This window comes from Aedes aegypti, chromosome 2 (assembly GCF_002204515.2).
Source record: "Aedes aegypti strain LVP_AGWG chromosome 2, AaegL5.0 Primary Assembly, whole genome shotgun sequence".
NCBI lineage: Eukaryota > Metazoa > Arthropoda > Insecta > Diptera > Culicidae > Aedes > Aedes aegypti.
The window spans coordinates 132,032,284-132,055,096 of NC_035108.1; positions in this window are offsets into that span (position 1 = coordinate 132,032,284).

Genomic DNA, 22,813 nt, shown 5'->3' on the forward strand with positions numbered 1-22,813 from the left:
TTCCCAATCACTATGAAGCCAACCCCACGTTCTGCTCTGTCGCCACCGCTGTAGTAGATGTGGTACTTGAATGAAGTGTTGGCGATGGGGTCCACCGCTCGGAATTCGCGTTCTACGGTTCTCGGCCAGCGTATTTCCTGGATAGCTGCCACGTTCACGCCGACATTCCGCAGTTCACGAGCCAGGAGCCCAACACGCGCGGGTTCATTCAAAGTTCTCACGTTCCAAGATCCAACTTTCCAATCGTTGTCCTTTATTCGTTGCCGGGTCTGTTGCCGTAAAATCAATCCGTTTGCTCTACTTTTGCCTTTCTTGGTTGGTGAAGAGTCTTCGATAGGCCACCTAACCAGGGTTGCGCTACCTACATCGTGCTAGAGGGGCTGCCTCCTCGATGCTGACACGATACAGCATCGTCCGCTTGTTCTTTACATGATGACCACGGTCATAGCCATCACAACCATCCACCTTTATCAGAGCTTTGGACCTGTAGTTTCAAGTTCTTTCGGACATGCTACTATGGTGAGCCGTCATGCGCTAGCGGTGTTGGAGGGGATCTATAATTCGGTAAAAAATGACCACGTGGTTAATAGACAGCCCCTAACATTATCAGTAATACATGCAGTAGCACTCAATTCTCAAAAAAATCTGTATGACCAAATTTTCTGAGACATTTTTATAAAAGCCTTTTATATTTTATATTTATATATATATATATATTTTATATATTATATTATATATTTTTTTTATATATATTATTTTTATATATTATATTATATATTTTTTTTTTTGAGCAAACGAATGGATTTACACGTTATTCAACAATGCTACGATGAACAGAAGGTCCTCTTTTATCTCCCAGTAGTGAAAGCTTTCATCATAGTCCAAGAGAAATATCAGGAGAAGCTGCTGTGGCTTCCGTCGCTTCCGTGTCAAAGTCCGGTTGGGACAAACCAACTCTCCTAGATCCAAAAATTCCACATCAGCATACTCCATCGCGAATAAAAATGCAAACACTAGACGGTTTTCAAAACACGAGCACAATGAACAATGGAGGATACTTTTGGACAGATCGCTTTTTTTTCACTTTGTCACACTGCATTCGGCGCCGGTTTCAACATACGAAATGTCATTTTTCTTGCGGAATAGTAGATCAGCATATTATTCCGTAAGAAAAGTGACAGCTGAATGTTTTTAGAACAGTAATCCGCCATCTGTTGGCAAATTCGAAAAACAGTATAAATTTCATGTGAGCTGCGGACCGCATAAGAAATTTCAACAGAAAAAACGATTTCTTGACCGTTTCTTGTCCTATACTATAATATTTCAAACCTTTACGGACAGACAGACAACTCCGGGAGTTTTAAGATACGATAGCATCTGATCGAACGCTCTAATATACTTATGCAACGCACGTATCTCGCTCCTTTAACCAAAATGCCTATTTCAATGTAATGTTTCAAATCAATTTCATTTGAAGCATCCGAAAATTGACTTCATTGCATTCAAGTTGCGTTTCAATGCCTACAATTCAAGAAGATTGATCTCAATGCGCGAAAGTTGCACAAAACTACGTGTTTAATTGCATGAAGCTTGTTTGTTTCAATCCAGTTGCAATATACATAGTTGAGTTACACCTTATGTACTATGTAACCACGAAAATATGTTCTTGCAACAGTTTGTTTGTTAACATGGTGTTTCTCATATGTTGCGCAAAAGGTTTTGTAGAAACTTCGCTTGAAATAAAATTGTCTTCGAACGGTGTAGTACATTATTAAATTTTATTTGCCGTAGCAGTTCAGAATTTTTACAAATGAGTTGATTTCACCTGCTTATAAGAGAGACTAAAAGAGAGTTTTCAATTTACTTAACCTAACTTTACCGAAATATATAACGCATTAATCATGGCAATAGAAGATTACAATTATTTTTGTCTAAAATTATTAATTATTTCATTTGACATTTGTTCCAATGTTTCAACATTGGAAATTCTATGTAACTCATTGTAACTATAACATGGAGGAAGCTTCAGAATCATTTTCAAAATTGTTGAATCCTCTGCAAAGCTTTCTTCTTGGTATAACAACAGCTAGTCCATAGTGGTACAGTATACAACATGGCTGGCCTGATTATTTATGTGAAGATCAAAAGTGTGTTCTTAAGACAAAGTTTTGATTTTCTATTAATAAGGGGATAAATACATTTGACATATTTTTTTACATTTCAACAAGTTAAATTTTTATCTAGCATGAGCCCTAGATACTTAAATTCATCTGATTAATTTATGGGAACCTCTCTCATCGTGACAACATGTCTACTTGAAGGTTTCAAATGAAGAGCTTTTGGTTTATGTGGGAATTTTATCAGTTGAGTTTTGGAAGCTTTAGGAGAAATCTTCCATTTCTGCAAGTATGAAGAAAAAATATCCAAACTTTTTTGCAATCTACTACAGATGACACGCAGGCTTCGTCCTTTGGCGGAGAGGCCTGTGTCATCCGCAAACAAAGATTTTTGACATCCCTGAGGTAACTCAGGTAAGTCAGATTTAAAAATATTGTATAATATTGGTCCCTAAATGCTACCTTGGCGAACACCAGCTCACACAGGAAATCTTTCAGACCTGGAGTTCTGATAATTAACCTGAAGTGTACGATTTAACAGATAACTTTGGATTGTTCTAATAATGTATGTAGAAAAATTGAAGTTTTTTTTATTTTACAACTAAGCATTCATGCCAAACACTGTCGAATTGGTAAAAATTAAATTTTCATCGATGGTTCAAAATGACTTTTTTTAAAAAGAAAGCAAACTTATTAAACTGAAAGAACGATATCTAAAAGCTTCTGTAGGATTTTTGTCTGGTTTTAAAATTGGAACAACCTTAGCATTTTTCTATTTGTCAGGAAACTATGCCAATTGAAATCATTTGTTAAATATATCAACTAAGAATGATAAGCTACTTTCTGAAAGTTTCTTGATGATGATGAAGAAAATATCATAATCACCAGGGGCCTTTGAATTTTTAAATAATAGTTCCCACTTCTTCCAAACCAGACTCCCAGGAGTTTTCGAAAACATTCTCTTGATTGAGAACGTTTAAGAAATCCTGAGTAACTTGTTTTTTTTTTTTTTTAATTGGACTAGTAAGTCCTAAATTAAAGTTGTGCGCGCTTTCAAACTGCATAGCAAGTATTTTGGCTTTTTTGCAATTAGTTAGTAATAATTTATTTTCCTTTTTCAATACCGGAATTGGCTTTTGAAGTTTTTTTTTTCAAAATTTAAGATAATTTCCAAAAGGGCTTAGAGCCAGGGACCAATAGAGAAAAATTATTTTCAAAATTTGTATTTCCTCCATGTGATAATCGTTTTTTAATTTCTTTCTGCAAATCCTGCCATATAATGTTCATAGCTGGATGGCGAGTGCATTGAAATTGCTTTCTCCTCACGTTTTTAAGACGGACCAACAGTATAAGATCATCATCTATAATCACGGATTCAAATTTTACTTCATATTTAGGAATTGTAATGCCCCTGGCTTCGACAATGGAATTTGTTAAAGTTTTAAAAGCATTGTAAATATCAAGTTTTGTTTGTAGAGAAATGTTAACATCAAGATTAGAGTCAACATACGTTTTATATATATTCCAGTCGACTCGAAAATAATTGAAAGTGGAGCTGATAGGATTGAGCATCACTTCATGGGATATTTGAAATGTAACAGTGACATGGTCAGAATCAAAATCAGCGTGAGTAACCAGTTGGCTACAAAGGTGACTTGAGTCGGTTAAGACCAAATCAATCGTAGGGAACGATAACCTCGAGATTAACAGTGTACTGTGATATCGAAAATTGTTCGAATTTGAACATGGATCTCGTTAACACATATTTTTAACAAAACATGAACAGAAGACATTCAAATGCAAGTGGTAACATAATTAGTGGGCGGAGCAAATTCCAATTTTTGTATTTTTCCAGTGCACTTTTACAAAAACGCTTTTCCTTAATTACTCCACTATTGGCATCGGAATCCAACCCTTAACTGAATATTTGAAGCCTTTGAAATATAAATCATAATTAGTGAGCGATGATAAACTCAATTCCATTTCCCCAACATCACCTCTCCCGATTGGCGATGATGGCATTCCAACAGCCAGTTGTGGTGACATTAATATGCATCAGCAGTGGAATAATGGCGAAAGCACAGAGCATTTCGACCAAGCTTGTTCCTTGACGAATTCATTCCAGCTTCAACTGCCTGATGATTACTATCATAGCTTCCCTTCCCAGGATGCCCGACATTCCAGAACCGTGGCACGAACTCCTTAGCTGCGGTTGTAGTCGGTGGTGGGATGCTAGCTCCTGATGATGTGATTTATTTTCTGCTCGTAAAGGATGCCAAAGCACGAAATTGTTGTCATTCTACGCGAGAGGCGAACCAGAGCAATGATGACTCCACTTTCGCAGCGACAACAAGTAGCTTGTAGGTGGACGTATAGAATGATACACTGAAAACTCAATTTACGTAATGGGTCGGAGGAAACGTAAAGAGAATTTACGTAGATTTACCTAAAACAAAAAGCGCAATATATCACAATTATTTGATCCTGTGTGGGTATGCATTGTAATGATGAGGCTGCCGACGATAACTGATAACATTTATATAGCTATTTGGATACATACCTATACTCAAAAAAGCTTAACATTCTATGAGTTCTGACTCAAAGAACAGAACTTCTGAGATCATCACAAGGAATATAAGCTTCAATAGTTTGGATTAATGAAACACTCATAAGTATTATCTAAACGCGTGCCACGTACCCTCAAGTGAACACACATTTTATTTTCATCATATTACTAATGGAATTCACGTAAATAGAAGACACGTAAATGGAAATTTCAGTGTACCAGCCCGTGAAAGTACAAGCATGCCACAGAAGAGTCCAATGGCTAATGCCCCCTCCAAATCACATTAAAAAGGCTCGCAGTTGGCTGGTTTGGCCAATGGCGGAGTGTGAGAAAATGCGAAAGAGAAAAATATGATCTATTGCTGGGTTTATTTTGCTATGTTTTGGTCAGATTTCCGTCCTTGGTTGGTGGTGGGGAGTGCCACGTGGCGTTTCTTATTTAGAACGAAGAAGACGGCGGAAAACGTTGCTCCATTTTGCAGTATGAGCACGTTCTTGCCATTTAGTGCTCGTTTCGAGTGGAAGCTTTTACTCTGTTTTGTACCGGTGGTTTACTGGAGTAATTCCATGAAGCAACATGGTCGATGACGAGCGAAAAATGAGATAAACAGCTGTTTCATATGAGAGTGATGCGTGTGCTATGGTTTCGCGGTGAAGAATCAGGATAGCAGTGGTCATTGTTCACTACAAGATGACAAGGCTACCTACTCAAGTCTTCGTGTATAAGTAGAAGCTGTTTGGAAAATTGTTCTGAACAATAATCAATATCAGTGTAATTGTGCTAACATTGTGCTAAAAGATTATGTAGCCAGCGGGACTTGAAACCACAATTTCCATTCTGTACACGGACGCAGAACAGCTTTCCCGGGAAGCTCACAAGATTGATCAGAGCAACGATGGACGGTGTGCAAAACTGCGTGAAGATCTCGGGCGAACACTCCAGTTCGTTCGAGTCTCGGCGGGGACTACGACAGGGCGACGGACTTTCGTGCCTGTTGTTCAATATTGCGCTTGAAGGTGTCATGCGGAGAGCCGGACTTAACAGTCGAGGCACGATTTTCACAAGATCCGGACAATTTGTTTGCTTCGCGGACGACATGGATATTATTGGGAGAAAATTTGAAACGGTGACAGATTTGTTCACCCGCCTGAAACGCGAAGCAACAAAAGTCGGGCTAATGGTGAATGCGTCGAAAACAAAGTACATGCTGGTTGGCGGAACTGAGCGCGACAGGACCCGCCTAGGAAGCAGTGTTACGATAGACGGGGATACCTTCGAGGTGGTGGACGAGTTCGTCTACCTCGGATCCTTGTTGACGGCTGACAACAATGTTAGTCGGGAAATACGGAGGCGCATCATCAGCGGAAGTCGTGCCTACTATGGGCTCCAGAAGAAACTGCGGTCAAGAAAGATTCACCCCCGCACCAAATGCACGATGTACAAAACGCTCATAAGACCGGTAGTCCTCTATGGGCATGAGGCGTGGACTATGCTCGAGGAGGACTTGCAAGCTCTTGGGGTTTTCGAACGCCGAGTGCTAAGGACGATCTTCGGCGGCGTACAGGAGAGCGGCGTGTGGCGGCGAAGGATGAACCACGAGCTCGCTCAACTCTACGGCGAACCCAGTATCGTGAAGGTAGCTAAAGCTGGAAGGATACGCTGGGCAGGGCATGTTGCAAGAATGCCGGACAACAACCCTGTAAAGATGGTGTTCGCCACGAATCCGGTCGGAACAAGAAGGCGTGGGGCGCAGCGAGCTAGGTGGATTGACCAGGTACACCAGGACCTGGAGAGCGTGGGTCACAGTCGAGGATGGAGAGAAGCGGCCATGAACCGAGGGAATTGGCGAAATATTGTTGGCGAGGCTTTATCAAGATAATTGATGTAAAGGCAAATAAGTAAGTAAGTACACGGACGCATTACCAATTATACTACAGCTACTCTACGGTAAACTGAAGTATTTGGCTAATGACCTTTGTAGCATCCCCAAGCCCCACAATCTTACTTGTCCAATATACCACACTTATCCCTCACCATATCTCTATCTGCCGGCATTGAATACAGTCGGTGTGAGAAAACGCAACACTATTGTACCTACATCCCCATATGATCGCACGGGTTGTCGATTCGGCTGAAAAACAGGTGCGTGGCTGCTGCCATACACACTGACCAACGACAGCAATGATACATCCGTAATACATCCGTATCAAAGGGGTTTACTTTTCTCTTTTTTATTTTCGACTTTTGCAGTCAGCTATTTTTACTTTTAGGGGAAATTATCTAAATTATGGAAATTATAATTATTGTAGGGAAATTATCTAAAATAAGCAAAATAATAGTGTTTGAAATAAGCCTGTAGATATTGTTTTTGTTATTGCATGCCAGACCGCTTCCCGTGAATTCGATCATGATTAGACATCTGGGTGGTCGTCCATAAACCACATGGTAATTAAGGGAGAGTAGGGTTTGGTCATAGACTCCGGTTTAAAAAGTTTTAAATAATTTGTATTGACAAATAGCCACGAGGAGGAAGAGGAAGTCTAAAAATCCAATAAACTAGCCTTTGTATGAACTTAAAAAAAAAAAAACAATGTGCTCTTCATAGGGTTGTTATAGGGGAAAAATATAAAACATGAATACAGTCAAATTTCGTTCAATGCACTACCTTTAATTGCCATCGTATTGATCGGACTCTCTTTTGTCAATGTTGGTAACTCTGAATTTCTTTTGTAAAAGATAAATTGACACCTCAAAACTAAGCCCGTTAGTGAAAGCCTATATTCCGAACACCACGGATAAATCGCATTCAAATAAATAGTTTCGTAAACAAGTTTATGTGAGCTAGATTTATTGATCTCGAACTAGAGAATCAAGACTACTTCCGTGGTATAAAATGAATTGGAAGATGTTGAATTGCATTCCAATCGATTTTCAGTTTTGCAAATGTTTCGTCCAATACTGTAGAAGGACATACAATTACGACGGCCGATATCAAAATTTTGAGAAATGTTTCTTCTCCTTGGAAACTGGATGTGGCGGTGAGTCTGGAAATTTGCAAACAGGTACCTACGACGCTACTCAACAGAGACAACGGCAATACATGGCTATTCAACTTGGTACCTACAAATCGTTCCCGTGATGAACCTTTCAGCATTTAAAGTTTGAACAAAAGAGGGATGGAATGTACCTAAAAGCTAATAAATTTTAAGTTAAAAAAATAATGGGTACGGAAATACGTTTACACCTAGTGTTAATATATAATGTGTGCATACGATGGTTTTCTTCAAGTCGAGTCATGTACACGACACTGAAGACGGCCTTACAGTTGAGGTCGAAATACGCGTATCTGTCAAAGGATACAAACTCTAGTGGAATAAAATGGTATAGTACTAAATTCAGTTTTTATCTACTTATAGCTATTCTACTAAACAGCTCGACGATTTATTATCATCATTATGATGTTTTCAGCAAAGTTGAAGATTTAGACAATATGAACAAGTTTGCTGAAGACAGTTTGTATAGTTTTTCCTATTTTCAGATTCAAATCGTTATTACTTTTGAACTCGTGATTGGAAAAATCTCTCAAAAATATATGTTAAAATTCAAATTATGTCTGACGTACTGTGAAAATTTCGTTTAAATCGGTCCACGAATAACTGACAACCAAGCCTCAAAATTTGACCATTTTGTATAGAAAATCGAAAAAGTTGCAAATGTTTTGTCCAATACTGTATTTCAGCAAAATATTTCAACCAATTTATCATACAAAACACACTTGGTGTGTTCGGAATATGAGTCGGTTCGGAAATTGAGACAAAACGGTATGGGCAATAGCATCTACTGCAGTCAAAAAAAAAATGGAGCTTGCATCTTACTTACTTGATACTTGATGGGCAACAATTCCTTGCTATTGCGTTGAATCTACGCCGAATGAAGAAGCCTTCTCCATTGGACCCGGTCCTGGGCCAATCGCTTCCAGTCGCCCTGAACGTTAAGCGACCTTAAATCCTCCTCAACTGCAAAAAGCCATCTGGTGCGCGGCCTTCCACGGAGGCGACGGCCTCTCCCTGGTTCCCTGCTGAATATTTGTTTAGCTTGACGTTCCTCCGGCATGCGAGCTACATGCCCAGCCTGCCGTGTTTTATACGCTTAACAATATCCATTTCATTATAGACTTGGTATAACTCGTGATTCATGCGACGCCGCCAGATGCCATTGTCCAATTTACCGCCGAGTATTGTTCGCAGCACTTTACGTTCAAAGACCCCAAAAGCTCTCCGGTCGACCTCTTTCAACGTCCAAGATTCGTGGCCGTACAGAGCTACCGGAAGAATTAGAGTCTTGTACAACGCAAGTTTGGTCTTCGTCTGTAAGCTGCGGGACTTTAGCTGGTTACGAAGTCCGTAAAAAGCCCGACTTGCAGCTGCAATACGCCTTTTAACCTCGCAGGTAACATCATTATCGCAAGTCACTAGAGTTCCAAGGTACACAAATTCTTCAACTACTTCAAATATATCACCACCTATCACCACCTCACTACCAACATCACCTATGGGCCCACGATGTCTACCAGCGACCATGTACTTTGTCTTCGTGGTATTGATAATGAGCCCAATTCGCGTTGTCTCCCTTTTAAAAGGCACGTATGCCTCTTCCACGGCTCGGCGATCAATCCCGATTATGTCGATATCGTCCGCAAAACCAAGGAGCATATACGAACGTGTGATAATAGTGCCATTCCTATGCACGCAAGCTCTCCTTATTGCTCCTTCTAACGCTATGTTGAACAATAGGTTTGAAAGTGCATCGCCCTGCTTCAATCCGTCTAAGGTTACGAAGGATGTGGAAATCTCATCCGCAACACGTATACTTGATTTCGATCCTTTCAACGTTGCACGAATCAGTCTAATCAGCTTCGTCGGAAAGCCATGTTCCATCATTATTTTCCACAACTCGTTTCTTTTAACTGAATCGTACGCCGCCTTGAAATCAATGAACAGATGATGAGTCTGCAAGTTGCACTCCCGGAATTTATCGAGGATCTGTCGCAGGGAAAACATTTGATCCGACGTCGATCGGCCCTCACGAAAACCAGCTTGGTATTCGCCGACGAAGGACTCTTCAAGCGGTCTCAATCTGTTGAACAGAATACGTGACATTATTTTGTACGCCGAATTGAGGAGTGTTATTCCTCGGTAATTGGCGCACTCCAATCTATGCCCTTTTTTGAAGAGAGGGCAAATGAGGCCATCCATCCAGCTAGCAGGCAGTTCTTCTTCCTCCCATATCCTTAGTAGTATATGGTGAATTATTCTATGCAGTTGCTCACTACCGTGCTTGAGAAGTTCGGCCGGGAGCTCATCCTTCCCAGCAGCCTTGTTGTTCTTCAGCTCTTTAATCGCCTTCTTAACCTCATCTAGAGATGGAGGCTCCACAGCTTGACCGTCATTGTCGATGTTCATTCTGTTCTCCGATGCTCTATCGTTCCCTCCATTCAGTAACGTTTCAAAGTGCTCTTTCCACCTGGCAGCCACCATCGTTTTATCTGTCAGCAAATTACCTTCACGGTCGTTGCACATGACGGGAGACGGCGCTGACTTTCTCCGCACGCCATTGACAGTTTCATAGAATCGTCGCATATCGTTCTGTTCCATACAGTTTTGCGCCTCGGCTATCACGTTCTCATCAAACTCTTTTTTCTTCCTGCGATGGATTCGCTTTTCGGCTGATCTTGCTTCCCTGTACCGCTCTCTGTTCAGCCTGGTACCAGACACTAACATCCGACGTCTGGCCACGTTTTTCTCATCCGTCACCCTCTTTTTTTTTTTTTTTTTTTTTTTTTCTAAGCAATGGGGGGATAATCTGCTCAACAGACTCCGGACCGAGGTCCGGGAGTGTGGGGTTGGGGACCATTTACTACGTACAAGCAGTAAACAGGACTACACCCCCGACCCACTAAACCATTTCCATTGCCGCCAAACCCTTCGTCTCTCCGGGACCACCAAGAAGGCATTGCTTCGGAGAGGGGCTATTGCACATCGCATCCTCCAGGTTAGCTGCGTAGCCATGCAGCAACGAACATCGATGACACGCTTATGGGGGTCCACCAAGGTAGCATGCTGGCGCATTGCCAGCTTCCCGGGTGGTCCTCACCTCCCGTTGTCCGCTGAAGGCGGGCAGGGTCGACCACTAAGCCCGCGCCCAGCTGCACCGCAGGTATCAAGAACTGATACTGCGGGCTTCGCAATTTGACCTACTGAAGGCTCAGGCCCTATCAGCTAGCACGAGCTGGGATTGCTGACGAAGGGGCCTCCACCTGCCCCGAACAACCAGAGGCTCGTACCCACCCAGTAGGCCGGCGCCACGACAGCAGCGCTACCAGGATGTTCTCCCCGCGGCCACTTAATCGCTGTAAGGGTCGATTTCGACCGTAGGGCACCGGTATGACCTACGTAGCCGACTGCGAACCCTTGGACCACCTGTTGATTAGCGTCTGCACTAGTCACTCCTCGAGTCCACACGCCACCTCCTTTGGAGTTCCGAGACGATGTGGGTGATAGCCGATGAAACGGCATTCCAGCCAAACTCGTCTGCACACATCCTCTGGACCAAATTGTCCGGAGTCGTGTCCCGACCGCATGTGGCAAACATGCGGTCACGCATTGTGCGGAAACGCGGGCACACGAACAAAACGTGTTCCGCCGTTTCCTCTAAACCTGCACAAACTGGACATTCGGGAGAACCCGCATGACCGAAACGGTGTAGATATTGTCTAAAGCATCCATGACCCGAAAGGACCTGTGTTAGGTGGAATGTTAGTTCCCCATGGCGCCTATTGACCCAGATATCTAACCTCGGAATCAACCTGTGAGTCCACACTCCCTTGGTGGAACTGTCCCACGCACGCTGCCATTTGACCATGGAGGCCAGTCTGGCAGTCCTGCGTATGCCTCTTGTGCCGCGCATTTCGAAGCACTCTATGTCTTCCATGATAAGGATACCAATAGGCATCATACCGGTGATGACACAAAGTGCATCGTGTGACACGGTACGGTACGCGCTCGCAACCCTCAGGCACATTAGCCTATAAGTACTCTCTAGCTTGCTACGGTAGCTATCGGTACTCAAAGCCGTGCCCCAAGCCGGGCCACCATACCTCAGTATGGACGAGGCGACACTGGCCAGAAGCTTACGCTTGCTGGCGTACACCGCAGAGCTATTGGACATCATCCGGGACAGTGCCACAATAGCTGTGGAGGCTCTCTTGCAGGCATAATCGACATGGCTACCGAAGGTAAGCTTGTCGTCGATCATCACCCCCAAGTGTTTGACGGAGCGCTTCGAAGTGATTGTGCAGTCGCCTACATTGATCACCGCTTGCTGCACCGACTTTCGGTTGTTGACAACAACAGCCTCCGTTTTGTGGTGAGCCAATTCCAGTTTCCTGGAGCTCATCCACTCCTCCACAATTGCGATCGAGTGGGCTGCAGTCAATTCCACTTCTTCGATCGATTCACCGTAGACCTCCAGCGTAATATCGTCGGCAAAGCCAACGATGACCACACCCGCCGGGAATTTTAATCTCAACACCTCGTCGTACATGACATTCCATAACACCGGACCCAGGATGGAACCTTGCGGGACTCCTGAGGTTATGTGAAAGCACTTCCGACCCACCTCTGTGTCATAGACTAATACCCGATTCTGGAAGTAACTTCCGAGAATCTTGTACAGGTACTCGGGTATCCCCAGACGCAGGAGCGCATCAGCAATAGCCGCCCAACTGGTACTATTAAATGCATTCCTTACATCCAGAGTCACTACTGCGCAGTAGCGAATACCCCTCCTCTTACGCTGGAGTGCTATCTCAGCGGTTTTCTTAACCGCCAGAATAGCGTCTACAGTGGACCTCCCTTTCCGGAAGCCGAACTGGTTGCCTGAGAGACCATTTACACCCTCGGTGTACCTCGACAGTCTGTTGAGGATGATCTTCTCGAGCACTTTCCCCACCGTGTCAATCAAGCAAATTGGTCTATACGCCGACGGGTCACCGGGTGGTTTCCCCGCGTTTGGCAATAGTACCAGGCTCTGCCTCTTCCACGCATCTGGAAATACTCCCTCGTCCAGGCATATCTGCATAGCAGATCTGAACATACCGGGAGCCTCCAAGATTGCGACTTTGAGGGCCAGGTTTGGAACTCCGTCCGGACCTGGTGCCTTCCCCATGCTTAGGGATTTTGCAATCCCTACAAGTTCCTCATCAGTTACTCTATCCTCATCGCCAGCCCCAATCCCCGGCTGTCCTACAAAAGGAGGCCATGGGCTAGGGTTGTGGCGCGGGAAGAGCCCCTCGATGATCCCCTCCAGCATCTGTGGAGATTGCTCCGTAGGAGCAATTGCACCTCTTGTCTTCGCCATTACGATCCTGTAGGCATCACCCCACGGGTTCGCGTTGGCACTCTGACAGAGTCCCTCGAAGCAGGCCTTTTTGCTTGCCGTTATCTCAGACTTCAGCGCGACTTTGGCAGCGGTGAACACCGCCCGTCGTTCTTCACGCTCCTGCTCGGTACGTGCTCGCTGCATCCGTCTCCTGGCCCGTAGGCAGGCACGGCGCAGGTTCGCAATAGCTTGAGTCCACCAGTATGTCGGTGGTCTCCCATTCCTAGGGTGGACTTTTCTAGGCATGGTCGCATCGCATGCACGCGTAAGCACCGCTACCAGTTCGTCCCCGCTTAGTCCGAGTAGGTTACGCTCACGGCGGAGCGCCTCCCTAAATACTTCATCATTGAAGTACGATGTCTTCCACCTACGAGGGCTTGGCCTTGACCTAGCCGCTTCCTCAACCCGCTGCCTGCTGTTGTTGTAGTCGATACTGTAGCGAACCGCCAGGTGGTCGCTGTGAGTGTAGGCATCGTCTACCCTCCAGTTCGAACTACTCGTTAGGCCAGGACTACAAAAAGTAACGTCGATAATCGACTCCGCTCCGTTACGGCTGAAGGTACTTTTGGCACCAACATTAGCCAGATCGACATCTAGCACGGCCAGTGCCTCTAGCAGGATTTGACCTCGCTGGTTCGTGTTACGGCTTCCCCATTCCACGGCCCAGGCATTGAAGTCACCCGCTATTACAACTGGCCTTCGCCCTGTCAGCGCGGTCGTCATACAGTCCAGCATCTGCGTGAACCGCTCGGTCGACCAACTCGGAGGCGCATAGCAGCTACAGAAGAGGACCCCGTTTACTTTGGCGATCACGAAGCCCTCGTAGGTAGTAGACACCAACTGCTGGACAGGGTATTTACCCGTTGTCCATATCGCCGCCATTTTTCCGGATCCATCCACGACCCAGTTGCCGTTGCCGGCGGGTACTCGGTATGGGTCTGATATGATGGCGATGTCCGTCCCCCACTCAGCAACTGACTGGTACAGCAGTTGCTGAGCTGCGTCACAGTGGTTCAGGTTCAGCTGCGTTACCTGCACTGTGATTTTTCGTTGATGGCTCGTTTGAAGGTCGGGCACCTTGAGCCTCCCGTTGGGTGATTGTTGTTCACGGACTTGCCGGAACAAATCAAGCACTTGGGAGGGTTCTTGCAGCCTAGTGCCTTATGACCTTCCTCACCACAACGCCTGCACAACTTAGTCCTATCCGGGCCTTTACAGCCCCAGGACTTGTGTCCAGGTTCCCTGCACCTAAAGCAGATCACTGGTTGCTCATGTATGTTCAGTGAACATACTGACCAACCAACCTTGATCTTACCTACCTTAGCGGACTTATTTGCGTCTGCCACAGGTAGGTGTACTAAGGCCACCTGAGTACCTGCCGGACCTTTCCGTAGCTGAACGGCGGTGGTGGGCACCTGCACTTCGCACTGTTGCCGCAGTGCCGTGACGAGCTCTTCTGCGTTAGTGATCTCGTCAAGGTTCATCACCTTCAGAGTCACTGACTGCGTCAGAGCCCTCACTTCAACACCAGCGCCAAGGACCTCTTCCGCCAAACTTTTGTAGGCGGCGCCCTTGCGCTCCTTGTCGCGCTTAAGCTCGAGGATCATTTCACCTGTACGAGTGCGTCTGACACTGCGTACGTCGGCTCCTAGATCCGCAAGCTTCGCGTCACTGCGCATCGCCTTCAGGACTTCCGAGTACTTGGACTCTTCCGTCTTGATGATGATCGCATCACCCTTTTCGCGCTTGGCACCTACCCTCCTACCTTTCTTAGGTCTGGTATCCCTGCGCTCCTGATTCTCCTGTTTCTTCTTCTTCTTCTTCCTCACTACGGTTGTCCAGGGGGCGTCCCCCCCCTGCTCCGCCCTGACCTGTGGTGATGGAGGACCTCTCAAAGGTCGCAACCCCCTGTTCCCATCACTCCGTGAGGGGCCAGCCTTTTCGGGCCCACCCTTCTCGGCTTTCCGGGACGCCTGGCTGGGGTCCGATTTTCCGGCACTTCTGCTGGTTTTCGGGGTCAGTATCCGCCTGGCCTTACGAGCGCCGCCGGGTAGCTCCTCCCCCGACGGCTGCCTCGCGCGCTTCTGCGATTGCTTGCTGTAAGCATTCGCTTCCACGCTTTTGGGGCTGCCCGCGAAGACGAAGGGTTCCGTCTGGGTAGACTTCGGCACCTTCAGTTCCACGGGTTCTGCCGCAGCCACAGTCACCATGGGTTCAGCATGGTTCTGCTTGGCCGCCAACATTGACTTACGAAGTCTAAGCAAGGCCTGCTTGAGGTCCTTGCTGATGTTAGACTTCGAGGACGCAAAGTCAATTATGGAGTCGAGCTGCTGTGCAGCCACTTCCATCGCAGAGAGCCCATCTCTACTTTTATTGATGGCCCTCATCAACCACGCTCCATCCATAACTTCACCCGATGCGTTAGCCGGGGATGAAATATGGGTTCCAGCACTGGCACTACGTGCACTGCTGCCTCCTCCTGCTTCTACTCTCCTCAACGGAGATCTAGCTAGCCCACTTCTTGCGAAGGGGTTCGCTTCCCTACTACTGCTACTACCTGCACTACTACTATTGTTTTGATTAGATATTGTACTCATTTTTGAATCCCACGAGTAGCACGGGAAAAGAGGTCCACCACGCCAGAGCCCTGCATTAACGCGGTAAGGGACAAAATACTGTGAGGGGTGCCCAGGTGCCCCACAGGCTCCGTTAATGGCCGAACATCTTTTTCACCCCTACGACCATTCATTCCTCAGCACGGTTTTTCGCATCACACCTTGAATTGGGGTTACCCCGTTTGGTGGACTCTTACCACCGGAACGGGTTGTCCGTAGTTCTATTCTGGACGCCGGAACTACACGGCCAATCCGTCACCCTCTGGCACTCCTCGTCGAACCATCCGCTTCTGGGGCGTCTTCGAGCAGTACCTATCACTTCTCGCGCTGTTTCACTCACCACTCCATGGATTGCATCCCATAGATTGTTGAGGTTTTCGCTCACATTGACCTCACTTATCCGCTCGTCCAGCTTTTGGTGGTATTCAGCTGTAACACCGTCTGCTGAGAAGCGCTGGATATTGAATCGCATTGTTCGCTGTGGTCTTGAATTCGCTACAGTTGATAACCGCGCTCGAATTTTACTGACAACGAGGTAGTGATACGAGTCAATGTTAGGACCCCTGAAACTCCTAACATCGATGACATCTGAGAAATGTCGGCCATCCACCAGAATATGGTCTATCTGGTTGCAAATATCACTATTTGGATGCCTCCAGGTGTGCTTCCGAATATCCTTGCGTGCAAAGTAGGTGCTGCAGATGGCCATCCCCCAGGCAGCAGCGAAATTCACTAGTCGTAGGCCGTTGTCATTGGTAACGGAGTAAAGACTCTCCTTACCGATGATCGGACGGAAAAAGTCCTCTCTTCCGACCTGCGCGTTCGCATCTCCGATAACGATTTTCACGTCGTGTTTTGGGCACTCTCCATAGGCCTTATCAAGGCCTTCATAGAACGCGTCCTTCACGTCATCAGGTTTGTCGTTCGTCGGCGCATAGATGTTGATCAGGCTGTAGTTGAAGAATTTGCCCCATATCCTCAGTACACAGATTCGTTCGCTAATCGGTTTCCACTTCATAACGCGTTTCATCTGCTTCCCGATCACTATGAAACCGACACCATGTTCTGCCGCTGTGGTAGATGTTATATTTGAACGTAGTGTTGGCGATGGGATCAACCGCCTGGAATTCACGTTCTCCAGATCTAGGCCACCGCACTTCTTGAATGGCGGCCACGCCCATTCCAACCTTCTGCAGTTCACGAGCCAAAAGGCTCGCTCGTCCGGGTTCATTTAACGTCCTGACATTCCAGGTACCAAGTTTCCATTCATAGTCCTTATTTCGTTGCCAGGTCGGTTGCCGAAAATATCGTTCGTTATTTCTTCTTTCTCCATTTTTCGTGGTAGGTGAGAAATTCGGTATGCTACCTTACCGGGGTTGCGCTACCTACATCACGTTGATGGGGCTGCCACCTTAGGTTAGTTGACGTGATACAACATTTCATACTCAGCCGCTGGATACCAGAACAGACGCTGTTTGAGCCGCACCTCCTGGTGAACAGACGCTCGGGACGCACCCCCTCACTCTAGCTGATGTCAGAAGGACAACAGTGCCCAGGTTGCACTACCAGCTAAGTACGCAACCCTTAGCTGGCGGTCTTTGTCATCGTTAGACCCGAGGAAGCGTGAGGTAGGGACTTGCGAGTACCAGGGCTATGTTGGACGCTCCTTCCTGGTTGTCGACTCACCATTTTACAACCCAAGCTTGCATCTACTGCAGTCAAAAAAAAAAATGGAGCTTGGCCATCCTTATTGTGATATAACGTTTGTCAGATATCGTTTTCAGCACAATGTGTGTCAGAAAGTTATACGGAACGTTAAAAGAGCTTGTTGGGAAGACATTCTCCACAGTATTAATGCTACACACCAAAAATTTGGTTTGCCTTCCAGCAAAACAAATTGCTGAACGCCTATCAGCAAAACAGATATTGCTGGAAATTCAGTTATTCTTAGTTCGTTTGAATTACCAGTAAACTATCATGTTTACTGGATCAACCAGCAAAAGAACTGTCAAACACTTAATGTATTTACAATTTTCCGGACAGTTATTTATACGCCGCTGTTGAAACGTTGAAATTTCAACAAAAAACCAACGAGTTTTCCAGATTTTCATCACTAGTAAGTAGTTTTAGTTTATAATTAATGTTGTAATCAATCTGATGATGTTTCTTTATAGTAAATGACGAATATGTTCCAGCACTGGAGGTACTTGACGATGGAAGAGGAGGATGACTCAACATGGGACTCCAAAATTTAGTCAGTTTGTTGTGCTTTAATAACAGAAAAAGTGTTACTCTTTACTTTAAGATAGAAATATAGTTTTAAACATCAAACGTCGTTTGCTAATTCAATAATTATGATAATAAAAATGATTAAAATTATATTGCTGATCTTTCAGCAAAACGCACCTGAAAATCGGAACCAATATTGCTGAAAATCCAGCAATACAACTGTCAAAATGTATTGCTGGAAATTCAGCAATTTTTATTTTGCTGGAAGGTTTGCGATGATGGAACCAAAAGCAGCGACACTAAAATTATTTTGAAAGCTGGTACCTTTTCAAAGATTTCTGATGCGGTACAAAAGCTAATGGAAAATGACAAACCAACTCCCACGACACACAACGCTCAAATCTTTACTCTAAGAGGTACAAATTCACAATATCGCGGTAGAAATATTAATCACGGTCGAGGAAATTTTTACAACACTAGAGGAAACCACAATAATTCGCATAGATATCGTGGAAATTATCATCATCAGCGAGGAAATTTTCACAACAGAGGAAATTTTAATAGAAATGACCAACAAACAAGAGGGTCGTACCTCCATCGTGGATCATATCCACAGAGAGGACATTTTAATGCGCATCACGGAATGTTTTTAGCTCAACACATTCCACAATACCCATTGCCACAGCAACAAAATCTCCCGCAAATACAGCAAACTTCCCAGGTATCCCCAGCAATCCACCAAAGCAATCAAAATGCACCTCAAAATTTTTTAGGTGTCCCCCAGGGGCAGTTTATGCGATAAACCTTGCCCAAACTAATTTTGTACTTTTAAATATTGAAGGTTCCGAGCAACAATGTAGCTTCATAGTTGATTGTGGCTCAGATATTTCCGTTCTGAAAATCAGTAAAATTAAATCCCAACAATACTATAATCCAAATGACAACTGCACAATTTCTGGAATAGGTAATGGTACTGTAACCTCCTATGGAAGTATCATTACTAAATTACAAATTAACGAAGAATCTTTACAACATAAAATTCATTTAGTGGACAACACTTTCCCAATCCCCACGGATGGAATTTTGGGAAGAGACTTTTTTACAGCATACAGGTGTTGTATAGATTACAACACTTGGATGCTTACAATTAAAACTCACCACAATATTACTTCAATTCCAATTTTTAACGAAGCAAAAACAAAACATATTATTCCCCCAAGATGTGAAATAATTAAAAAAATAATTTGCCTGATCTCTCCGAAGATATGGTTACCATATCCAACGAAATAGCACCCGGATTAGTGTATGCAAATTGCATAATTAATAACGACAACAAATTCTTAAAATTTATCAACACTACGAATGATAATTTGATTATTCCCGAAAACTTCTTTCCGAATATGACACCATTGCGAAATTATTGCTACCACAATAAGATTTCTCCACACACAACGAACAATCTAAGAAACGAACAATTGCTACGCGAGTTACAACTAAAAAATATTGACCCAAAAATAAAACCAGAGCTTGAACGTCTATGTATGGAATACAATGACATATTCACATTACAAGACGATAGCCTCACTACAAATAATTTTTACGAACAGGAAATTTTGCTGAATGACAATTCTCCTGTTTATATTAAAAATTACAGAACCCCGGAAGCACAAAAAACTGAAATCGAAGTACAAGTTCAAAACATGTTAGATCAAAATATTATTCAACCTTCAATTTCTTCATACAATTCCCCAATATTACTTGTTCCAAAGAAAACGGCTTCCGATGATAAAAAATGGAGATTAGTTATTGATTTTCGACAACTAAATAAGAAAATCGTACCAGATAAATTTCCGTTACCTAGGATTGATGAAATATTAGACCAATTAGGCAGAGCAAGATACTTTTCTACTCTTGACCTAATGTCTGGATTTCATCAAATTCCTTTACACCAGCATTGTAGAAAATTCACAGCATTTACAGCAGGGAATGGTCATTTCGAGTTTACTAGGCTTCCGTTTGGACTAAACATTAGTCCGAACAGTTTTCAGCGCATGATGACGCTGGCGCTTAGTGGCCTACCACCCGAATGCGCATTCCTTTATGTAGATGACATAATTGTTATTGGATGTTCGTTGAGTCATCACCTTAATAATCTTTCCAACGTTTTTGCTCGGATGAGAAGTTGCAATTTAAAATTAAATCCGAATAAATGTTGTTTTTTCAGATCAGAGGTCACATTTCTTGGCCATCACGTTTCACAGGAAGGAGTACAACCTGATAAAACTAAGTACTCAATTATAAAACAATACCCAGTACCGAAAAATGCTGACGAAACACGTAGATTTGTTGCATTCTGCAACTACTACAGACGTTTCATACCTAATTTTGCCGAAATTTCACACCCACTGAACCACCTTACCAAAAAGGATACAAAATTCGAGTGGAATGAACAATGCCAGAAAGCATTTCTTACATTAAAACACCAATTATTATCACCAAGAATTTTAAAATTCCCAAATTTTAAAAAAGACTTCATTATCACGACTGACGCCTCAAAAGTGGCTTGTGGAGCAGTTCTAGCTCAAGAGTATGACGATATCGAATTACCTGTGGCATTCGCCAGCCGAACGTTCACGAAAGGTGAAGCGAATAAGTCAACTATAGAGCGTGAACTAGCCGCTATCCACTGGGCGATTAAATATTTTCGACCATATGTATATGGCAGAAAATTTGTAATTAAAACCGACCATCGACCGCTTGTTTATTTATTTACCATGAAAGACCCTTCATCCAAGCTAACACAAATGCGATTGGACTTGGAAGAATATGACTTCGTAGTACAATATATAAAAGGCAAAAGCAATGTTATTTCAGATGCACTCTCCAGAGTAGATCTAGATGTACAAGAACTTAAAAGTATGTATATATTAACCAGGTCAATGACTAGAAATAAACCAACACCTGTAATTGTTCAATCGGCTTCACCGGAACCTGATCAATTCCGAGTGTATGATGCCATTACAGGTCGTGACACTTTTGACTTACCTAAGCTTAACTTCGTTGTTAACCAGAAAACAAATAAGGTTAATTTAGTTTTATTCAATAAAAACTACAAAAAGAGTCTTACTTTAGAGCAAGATCTCGAATTGTTAAATTTATTACCCACGCTACAAAAAGCATTCGGAAAAATTGATAAAGGGATCCCTACAATTAATAATACAAATATAAATGTGCGCACAAATAAGAAAACAAAAACAAGAAATGCTATTAAATTTAGCTCGAAAAAGCCTAATCATTTTGCATTGGCTACAAATGACCAAATTTTCCAATATATTGATGTCAATACATTTAAGGAATTAGGGTACAAAATTCTTAGGAATGTTACCATAATGTTGTACGATAGACCAAAAATAATTTCAAAATTGAATGATATTGAAAATATTCTTCACCAGTATCATAACACTCCTCTCGGAGGACATCCAGGAATAAACCGTTTGTACAGAAAATTACGACCAATTTTCTATTGGTCAAATATGAAACAAACTATTACAAATTACGTAAAAAAATGCGAACTTTGTAAAATTAACAAGCATTTTACTCACGTACAAACCCCAGCCATAATCACGACAACGCCCATTAAACCATTCGAAGTAGTATCAGTTGATACTGTAGGACCGTTTCCGCTTTCAATTAATGGAAATCGATATGCAGTATCAATGCAATGCGACTTCACAAAATTTGTCATATTAGTACCGGTCTCGGACAAAACAGCAGCCACTATGGCAAAAGCCGTAGTTGAACATTGCATATTAATATATGGACCAATGACAAAAATTAAAACTGATCAAGGTACAGAATTCAAAGCTGTTTTTGATGAGATGTGCAAGACTCTGCAAATAACTCACACTTGTTCCGCCGCCTACCATCCACAAACGATTGGTGCGTTAGAGAGAAATCATAGGTGTTTGAATGAATACCTACGAAATTTCTGTAACGATCGATCTAATGATTGGGATAATTGGCTTGCATACTACTCTTTTGCGTATAACACAACTCCTAACCTTGACCACAATTACACACCGTTCGAACTAGTATTTGGTAAGAAACTAAACTCTTTTGAAATAGTACAAAACAAAATAAACCCAGTATACAATTATGATTCCTACGAAAAAGAAATGAAATTCAGATTACAAATTGCTCATACCCAAGTTCTAGATGCCATACGAAAAATAAAAATGAAAAGAACCCATAAATTAAATGAAAATGTTAGAAACACGGATATCAAAATTGGCGATATCGTTTATTTGGAGCAAGAAAATAGAACTAAACTCGATCAAGTCAGTTCAGGACCTTATAAAGTCATTACTACAACAGTATCGAATGCTACAATTACAAATGACCAAAACAAATGTATAGAAGTTCATAAATCACGACTACTTAAATTTAAAAACTAAATTTTCTAAAGGGGATAGAGTATCTGATGATCTTTTAAAATGTAGTATTTAAATTCCAATTTCAACATTAACTTTTCCATAGATCAATAACACAACAAATTATATCGCAACCGAAAAACAGATGTATACAAAGAAAAATTAACGAAAAACCAACTTATTTTGTGAGAGGTACTTGGAGTCATATGGCATGCTTTATATGTTCTACGAACATTTTCCTTTAGGGGGATGGTGTGGCATCTGTATTCCACATGTCATCCAATCCCGCATAGCAACCATAGTTTCTAGAAGGACCACACCAGTGGTACCTACCGCGAAAGTCAAAACGTTCCCATAGCATCGAACTGCTTAGGCGACACATGCAATGTACGCATAAGCAGGACGATGACCACCAAC